General features: G+C 42.3%; 1 long non-coding RNA gene across 1 annotated transcript in view; it reads right to left on the bottom strand.

Moving 5' to 3' along the window:
* LOC108283517 overlaps positions 1-9745 on the bottom strand; it is a 55511-nt gene that overhangs the window by 1095 nt on the left and 44671 nt on the right. The window contains exon 2 of the long non-coding RNA XR_001816869.2: positions 1288-1457. This is a non-coding gene — a long non-coding RNA (uncharacterized LOC108283517). The remainder of the gene's footprint in view (positions 1-1287; positions 1458-9745) is intronic.

Raw genomic sequence — 9745 nt, 5'->3', positions numbered from 1 at the left:
TCCCACCATCATAGCCATCACCAGTCTGAGATGAGAGATACCATAGATGAAGGGACAGAAGAGCTTCCACCCAACGGCTTCCAGTGACCTCACCATCCATGATGCAGACATACTTGTCACATCATAAACACTTGGCACCCATGGGCTCTTCCCCAAATGGCTATCAGAATTGCAATTTCAGCCACCAGGAGCTCTCAGACGGGCACAGGCTCTGCCCATAGCTGGTTTGGAATGGCAAACCCATCACTCTCTCTTTGCCTGAAAAATGCCAAGAAGACTGATATAAGCAGGGGAATTCCCACCCATGGGCTGCTCTAGGCCTAAAGGAATACAGATGGCATGTGCAGAAAGATGACATTTCACCATCCCCATCTGAGCGACGCCTGCCCATCAAACAACCACAGAAAGATGACATTTCACCATCCCCCTCTGAGCGACGCCTGCCCATCAAACAACCAAAGGAGAGCAAGTTCCCCCCACGTAGTGTAAAGTGACTTGCAGTGATTATCTTCCCCAAGGCCAGCACCAGCTCCGAGACCTCCAGTCCCATCAAGTCCTTTTTTTGCAGAGGAGACTCGCCCTGAAACATGGCTCTCCCAAGGAGAGACAGGAACGGATGTTGACTCCATCCCGGCAGCTTCTGACATGATGTCACTATCTTTCAACTTTCTCCACCAACAGGGTCAGGCTGTTGAATGGCCTCTGCTGCAGTTAGCCTGACACGGCTTGCAGCCCCAAAACAAATTAAATGAGGCAGGGATGCCGTGCAGTGATCGTTCCATTATGTCCCCTCTGCTTCCACACGTGACTCACACTATCACTTTGAGGTGAGGCATCTTACTGAATCAACACCGAATCTGTGCATGGTGTCACAGAGGAGGGGGCGAGGGGACAGTGGGAGCGTTTTTCCCTGATCCTTTTCTTTCCTGAAGACCTTGCTGGAGACAGCCTGGGTGGGGGCGAGGACGAACTGTGAGGAACCCTGACCCTGTTTCAGGTAAGCTTCTGATTTACTGTTCATTGTGCTTTCTAACGAATAATTTTTATATAATAATTCCCCCAGTAAGCACCAAACCCTTCTTCTCGGGAATGCAATTAAGGGAAAAATTAGCAATAAATTGTTTTCAGTACTTAACCCAGCTCCAAATTTATAGCTGCTGAAATTTATTGTTTCAGTGGCCTGAAAAATGGCGATTAATTTTATCCCATTTCCTGCCATTCACCCTCAAAACTGAAATGTAAATAAGGAACGGTTCCTAGCCTTGGGTTTTCCTGCATGTTACAAACCTCAACACTAAAGCTCTCCAGACAGCTACCTCTAAAGGCTCCTGAAACTTAGAAACAGAGAGGAAAACACTCCTTTATCTGCAAGCGTCTCCTTTACTTCTTCCACGGCTGCAACTGTTGGAAGCTCCACGAGTGCCCTTGGCGCACAGATGTGCTTTACAACAGAGCGACTGTAAATGAGAAAACACTAAGTTAGGTTCTGACGGCCATTGCTGGATGTATCAGTTTGCCCTATAAATAAGCACTGATCACCTCCATTTTATTGAACTCATTTTCCAGGCAAGCAAAGACCACAAGATTCTTCTGCACATTTTCTCTTTACACCCTCTAGTACTGCTGCTACTGTCAGCTCCGACAGATTTATAGCCCATTCATTCATGGGAACAAAAACCCTGCCACGGCTGGTCATGGGACACGCAATAGCAGTTAGTTCAAAAGATAACAGCTGCAATACCTCACCTCTCCATTCAGCACTATAGAGCCAGCACTACTTCGGAGGTAATAAATGCTTCTTGTTGGTGTGCTTTGAGTCATAATCCTGGAATAACTGTGGTTGGCCTCACCCCGGGCCCCACCCCTAGGGAAACCGCTTTCTGCCGCTTCCCAACACCCACCCACCCCCACCCTCACTTCAGCACCTTTCTGCCAGAAAAGAGGGAGGAGTTGAAAGCAGCCCATTGTGTAATCAAAAAGTAGACCCTGTCTCCTTTTCCCAGTGCACCCAACACAGGCTGGTTTGCCGAACCTTTGCCACTCAAGCAATTAGGCAATGCTGAAAAGCCAGGCTTCCTCATGGTGATTGCAGTGATTCTCTGGCAATATGGGTATCTGTATCCTCCTTGCAAACTGATCAGAAACAGAGCTGGGGCATGAGCCCTGTCCCCACAAAAGGTAGCAGATGGTTTGACAAATCCACCACCATCCTCAGATCCTGGACACACACAATAAGCACGTATTAAAAGAATCCACAGATGTTTTTTAAAAAGCAGTGAATGACCTGGGAAGGAATAGAGGACCTGTTCCACCCCTGTCACTCAGAGCAGGAACAGGCTTAATACAACAAGCAATATAGCGATGAATGAAGTTGGCCTTTCCCACTCATGGGCCTCAGTTTACTCATCTGCAAAATAGGGCTGCTAACTGTACCTATTGTACCAGCAAATCAGGGACTTGTTGTTAGAATTAAACATAAAAAGTAAATATCTTTAAAATTTTAGCACAATGTTAACCAAGTAGTATGTGTTATCAAATGAAATAATTTAGTTGGAGAAATCAGATAGGCACACAAGAAACTTCAGGAAAGATCCCTAGAAGACAAGGTCATTGACGATAATAATACTTTAGGAAAATGCCTTTCATTTTTGAAACCCTCCGAGACACAGACACCTGCCTCCACCTTTACCTCCACCAGCGCTCTGTGGCCTGCATTCTGCGGAGATGTGTTATTGTCGCTGTTAGTCTGATGTCCTCTCAATTAAGCAGCAACGAGATAGGCAGAAATGCTGCATTGCCTCTGGGATCCGTCCACCCTAGCTAGGGGTCCAGGTGAGAGATGTCACCGGCCCAGGTCAGGCAGTTGAGATGGAACTTGAGAGCCTCCAGGCTGCAGAAGGCGCCAGAGAGATACCAACGTGAAACTCCCCATGAAGATGCACCGTTCGATGGGGAAAGAGAAGGCTGTGGAATGCATAGAAAATGACACTGGGCATCGGTTCCTATCAGTACATTCTCTGCTAATCAATCAGCTTTTATTGTGATGCCTCTAGCTCCGCTCATAAGGCCCCAGCTCATAAGGCCGGAAAGCCAGCAGCAGTTTAAAATGTTTCCAGTTTAATAATCCCTGCTAATTGAAAGCAGGTCAGAAAAGGGGGGGGGGAGGCGGTGGGAAATGGGGGTTGGAAGCAAACCAGCACCATTTATGGCAACAGTGCTGTTCCTACGGGAAACAAAATAACCTTTGATGCTGCCCGGGGAACCTGCCTCCCCGTCCCCAAACAAACTAATTCCCACAACTGTCTTCTTTGGCACCAGAGCCGTTTCTTCTTGTGTTTTAATTGTAGGATGTTACAGCAGCAGAATTGCTGTGAAACCTGTTTTTAATCTGCGGAACGTTCACCACCCCCTGCTGCAAAAACTGATCTTTTTTCTTCAACAGAGAATTACATTCATTTTTATAATTGTTCTTTCCTTTCAAATCACCGAAAATGACAAATGCTGGACAACTATATAGTTCATCTGCTAAAGAGTGTCTTTATGAGTTGAGGCCTCAATGTTTTAGTGGAGAAATTACCTAATTTAAGTAAATCACGTCACCTTCACCCTTCCAATCGTATTTGTTGCAGACGTCGGCTGACCTAACCTGCAGAACAAAAACAAAAACACATTTACATTGCCGGGCTGAGATATTCGGTTCAAATGATGTATGAATAGGTCATAATGAAAAGTAATGTTAGCACACGGCAAAGGTTCCATGAAAGTATACTTTCGACAGTTTTTACACATACATAATTATTCAGTATTGTAATTTAAACAGGTAAAAGACAGATCTTAACACAAAAGCCTCCATCCTGGTTTCTTGGAATTCCCTGGCAGAGCTACGGTTGGGGACATGATAGAGCAGAAGGATGTCATCTGTCTGATGAACCACAAATCAGCTGGGCTCAGCCTTCACCCCTTGGATCCATGCAAACTTACCCTAGAAGGTGGATCCAGACACCTACATCTCTTTTTTTTTTCTATATTATTTTTTATTTTTAATTTTTGTGGTTTCATAGAGGTTATATATGTTTATGAGTTATATGAGATATTTTGGTACAGGTATGCCGTGCATAATAATCACATCATGGAAAATCCATCCCCTCAAGTATTTATCCTTTGTGTTACAAACAATCCAATTATACTCTTTTAGTTATTTTTAAATATACAATTATATTATTATTGACAGATCGGGCGTAGTGGCTCACACCTGTAATCCCAATACTTTAGGAGGCCAAGACAGGAGGATCACTTGAGCTCAGGAGTTCGAGACCAGCCTGGGCAACATAGCAAGACCCCATCTCTACCAAAATATAAATTAAAATTTTAAAAATTAGCCAGGGATGGTGTCGTGCACCTGTAGTCCCAGCTACTCAGGAGGCTAAGGTAAGAAGATCGCTTGAGTCCAAGAACTCAAGACAGCCGTGAACTATGATCACCACTGCACTCCAGCCTGTGTGACAGAGAAAAACTCTGTCCGTCAAGAGATGCATAGATAGGTAATTGACTGTAGTCACTACAGACACCTAGATTTTGATCCCGCAAAGCTCTCTTTATATTGAGCCTCCCAGCTATTTTCTGGAAGTTATCACCAGAAAAGAGTTTTTAAAATCCTAGATACTGATTTGACTTGAGGATGAGCATGGAGGCAAGTGGTAGCTGTATGGAGGTGGGAGAGTGGGAAGTGGCGTGTCAAGGTTACTCATAAGAATGGGTACGGTTCCCTTTCCCTCTCCCGGGCTTAACATGACTTAGATAATTTGGTCAGAAGATGACAGGTGGGTGGGTGAATCTAAGATGGTGGTGATCAGTCACTAAGAGGTGGTCCTTAAGGAAAGCAGCTCATGCCTGGAGCCTAAATTCTTCCTTCTTATCTGTGGCATTCTAAGGAACACTTTGCAGTCAGAGAAATTGCAGTAATCGTTCTAAATCCTAAACTGGAGCGAAAGTAGTCATCATCCCATCTAGAGAGTTCCCCAGATTGAAGAAGGGAAGGGATGGAGATGAGATTGCGCTGAGAGAAAGACAGATGGACAGACAGTCGGGGAGAAGGAACCTGAGCCCAGGAGCTGGTCTGCACCTTTTAGGAATTTTATGTTTAAAATTAGAAGCATTTTCTTTTCTTGTGATGTCCTTGTCTGGCTTTGGTATCAGGGTAACGCTGGCCTCGTTAAAAGAGTTTGGAAGTGTTTTTCTGTCTTCAGTTTTTTGGAAGAGTTTTTGGAGAATTGGTATTAGTTCCTTAAATGCTGGGCAGAATTCAACCATGAAGCCATCTGGTCCCAGGCTTTTCTTTGTTGGTTTTTTATGACTGTTTCAATCTCCTCCCTCCTTATTGGTCTGATCAGATTTTTCTATTTCTTCATGATTTCATCTCAGTAGGTTGTATGTCTCTAGGAATGTATGCATTGCTTCTAAGTTAGCCAACTTTTTTGGCATGTAGTTTTTAGGGGTTTTGTTTGTTTGTTTGTTTTTTGAGACAGGCTGGAATGCAGTGTCATCCAGGCTGGAGTGCAATGGTGCAATCACGGCTCATTGCAGCCTCAATTTTCTGGGCTCAAGTATTGGACTACAGATGCGTGCCACCATACCCAGCCAATTATTTTTTTATTTTATTTTTGTAGAGACAGAGTCTCACTGTTACACAGGCTAGGCTTGAACTCCTGGGCTCAAGTGATCCTCCGACCGCAGCCTCCCAAAGTGTTGGCATTACAGGCATGAACCACTATACCCAGCTAGCATATAATTATTCTTAATAGTCTCTTATGGGCCTTTGCATTTCTGTGATGTCCATTGTAATGTCACCTCTTTTATTTCTGCTCTCTTTCTCTTGGTTAGTAAAGCTAAAGGTTTGCCAATCTTGTTTATCTTTTCAAAAAATTAACCTTTATTTTCATTGTTTTCATATTATTTTCTAGTCCCTATCTCATTTATTTCAACTCTAATATTTATTATTTCTTCCGCTGCTAACATTGGGCTTAGTTTGCTCTTCCTTTTCTATTTCCATGAGGCATAACTTTAAGTTGCTTATTTGCAACTCTTCTTTTTTGATGTAGGCATTTGTTGCTATACATCTTCCTCTTAGAACTACTTTGGCTGCATCCCGTAAGTTTTGGTATGTTGTATTTCCTTTTTTGTTTCTTTCAAAATATTTTTGAATTTCCTTTATAATTTCACCATTGATCCAATGGTTGTTCGGGGGCATCCATTTAATTCCCATGTATTTGTGAATTTTCTGAAAATTCCTCTTATAACTGATTTCTAGTTTTATAACACTGTGGTCAGAAAAGATATTTGACATGATTTCAACCTTCTTAAATTTGCTAAGAGTTGTCTTGTGGTATAACATGTGATCTATCCTGGAAAATGCTCCATGTGCACTTGAGAAGAATGTGGATTCTGTTGCTATTCGATGGAATGTTCTGTATATTTCTGTTAGATCCACTTGGTCTAAAGTGCCTTATTAATCTGTCTGGATAATTCATCCATTATTGAAAGTGGTCTATTGAAGTCCCCTACTGTTATCATACTGTAATCTATCTCTCCCTTCAGATCCTTTAATATGTGATTTATATACTTGGGTGTTCTACCACTGATGAATGGCTAAAGAAAATGTGGCATATATACATGATGGAATACTATCCAACCTTAAAAAATACTCTGTCATTTGCATGAAAAGCAGAACATTACATTAAGTGAAATAAGCCAAATACAGTAAGGCAAATACTGCATGTTCTCACTTATACATGGATTCTGAAACAATTGAACTCACAGAAGCAGAGAGCAGAATGGTTACCAGAGGCTGGGGCTGTGGGGAATGGGGAGATGATAGTCACAGGGCACAACGCCTCAACTAAACAGGAGAAAGAGATTCAGTTTTTTCTATCAATTGAACATTATGGTAAATATAGCTAATAACTGAGTTTTGTACATTTCAATATAACTAAAAGGGTACATTTCCAATATTCTTACCATAAAAAATGTTAAATATTTGAGAAGATGGCTATGTTCATTAGCTTAATTTAATCTTTCCACCTTGTATTAAAAAATCATAACACCACTTTGTAATCCAAGAAATACATACAACTATAATTTGTCAATACATAACAAACATCATTTTCAATATAATAAAATTAGACGGAACCATTCACTTGACCTCATGGAATACTATGAAACCATTGAAAATTGCATCCTTGAAAGATACACAATTAAGTGGAGAGGTGTTCACCACACATTAAGTGCAAATGCATGTTAGGAATGATTTTGCATAGGAGAAGCCCAGGTTTACAAAAGAGCAGGCATCCAGAGAAGATGGTTAGTATAAACAGACAGACACTCAGAAGGACGGGTCCCGTCTGTTTCCCTGTAGTTGTAGTGTCTCAGTCATCAGTTAGCCCTGTTGCCATTCATCTTCCCCTCCTTAGTTTCTTTTTTTTTTTTTTTTTTTTTTTTTTTTTTTTTTTTTTTTTTTTTTTTTTTTTTTTTTTTTGAGATGGAGTCTTGCTCTGTCACCCAGGCTGGAATCCAGTGGCATAGTCTCAGCTTACTGCCACCTCCACCACCCGGGTTCAAGTGATTCTCCTGCCTCAACCTCCCAAGCAGCTGGGACTATAGGTGCGTACCACCATGCTCCACTAATTTTTATATTTTTGTAGAGATGTGGTTTTGCCACATTGGCCAGGTTGGTCTCAAACTCCTGACCTCAGGTGATCTGCCCACCTCGTCCTCCCAAAGTGCTGGGATTACAGGCGTGAGCCACCACACCTGACCCCCTCCTTAGCTTTATCCCTTGCAGGGTCAGCTTCTGGATGGCAGGGTTGTCACCCATTCACTCACTCATTCACTATGTGAGTCGGACATGGAAATAAACAAAGACCATCCAAACTAGAAGAAGCAAAGCCTATTTATTTAGAGCTTGCTATATCAAGAGAGTCAGCAACCATCACTCACTTTTGGCAGAGACTCAAAGGCAGGCAGAGGGGTGGGAAAAGTTTATAGTGGAAAAAGAGAAGGCTTCCAGTGTGTCCTGTTGGTGAGGGAAGCTGCAGGCAGCTAACTAGAAGAAAGACATCCTACGGGATGGTTTAGGTGGGCATATTTGGCTTTCTCTATGTGGTGCTAAGTTAGAAGCAGTGATAACAATTAGGGACACTGTCAGTTATTCATCAGGTCCCAGCCATTTAAGGCCAAATGTGTTAAAGGTTGTTATCTGGCATCCTGGATGGGTTGCTAAGGACAGGAGTTTGACTTCCTGGATTCTTTGCTGCCAATTGTAGATCAGAGTTCTATCTTACATATGGTCTGGTTATTGTCTGTGTATTTTGTCTCTTGTAAGCGTTGGGAAAAACACTGACTTAAAAAGGTACCTGAAACCCATTGCCTTCCCTCAGGGAGGTTACAGTCAAACAGAAAATGTTATCTTGGAATGTCCTGGTGACTTGTTCATGTTCAATGGTAGGGCTGTCTACCTGGCACTATGAGAGCACATTGCACTTGAGCTAAAAGCCACATCCCAACACCACGGCCTGCAAGACCCCCGAGTACTTGACTCTTACGAGCCCCTTTTACATCGTTTCTCACTACTCCTCCCCTCACTTGCTGCTCTGCAGGCCACATTGGTGGTCCTGCCAGGGAAAAACCACCCCCTTAGATGCAAGAAGTGAGGGTATTCAAAGCCTACAGAGCATTTTTGTCTCCATGTGCCAGCAATTCTAAGCAATGTGCAGGATTAAAAAATAATAATAATAATACTCCTTTCAAATCTCTTGTTGGTTTAGATTCTAAACAACTACTCCCATTACTTTGAGTTTTAATAATATATCCACAAGCTTCACATTAGCACATTTTTATCACTGACATTTTAATACACATTGATTTCTACATGGAACTTAATTCAAATAATTCCTAGCTATAGATGTGTCCCTGAGATACACAGGCTCAACCATATGCATTTGTTGAAAGAATGAATTTATAGCAGCTCAGAATTGCTGAAGTTCACTTTGGTCACGGTCCTTGTCCCCAAGCTTGGTGGAATGACACATCCCTGCATTTAAACAGTAGATTCAAAACAAACGATGATAGCACAGTGATTGCAAAGGTAAAGAAACAGAACGTAGATGACTTCGATTCTGTCATCCTAAGTGATCGTGTTGAAGTTCATTCATGTTTGAAATTTAAAACAAAAGAACTAAAGAGTATTACCTTTCTGTTTGATAAGTGCAAATTTTATTGAATTTTAAGAGTGTCTTCAAGATTGAAATTTGTTAGTTTCAATTGTTAACTGAAAACTAAAAGAAAATCAGAAAAATAACATTTTATAGCAATGGAGCCGTTTAGTGGTTTTTATCCTCGTGTGATGTGATAGATGAGGTCCGTCACAAAAAATATTTGCAAACAACCAGAATCTCCCTTGAACAATGTCCAGTGAAGCATCAAGCTTTAAAACTGTTCCTGAAGATCTATCCTCAGAAATGGTGGAGAAAGGCTGGGCATGGTGGCTCACACCTGTAATCTCAGCACTTTGGGAGGCCAAGACAGGTGGATCACCTGAGGTCAGAGGTTCAAGACCAGCCTGGCCAACATGGTGAAACCCCATCTCTACTGGTGTGGTGCATTCCTGTGATCCCAGCTACTCAGGGGGCTGAGGCAGGAGAATCTTGAACCTGGGAGGTGGATGTTGCAGTGAGCCGAGATCATGCCACTG

Source organism: Cebus imitator, unplaced genomic scaffold, assembly GCF_001604975.1.
Source record: "Cebus imitator isolate Cc_AM_T3 unplaced genomic scaffold, Cebus_imitator-1.0 Scaffold261, whole genome shotgun sequence".
NCBI classification, from domain to species: domain Eukaryota; kingdom Metazoa; phylum Chordata; class Mammalia; order Primates; family Cebidae; genus Cebus; species Cebus imitator.
The sequence above is the reverse complement of the archived record's forward strand: the minus strand, read 5'-3'. Positions and strand labels throughout refer to the sequence as shown.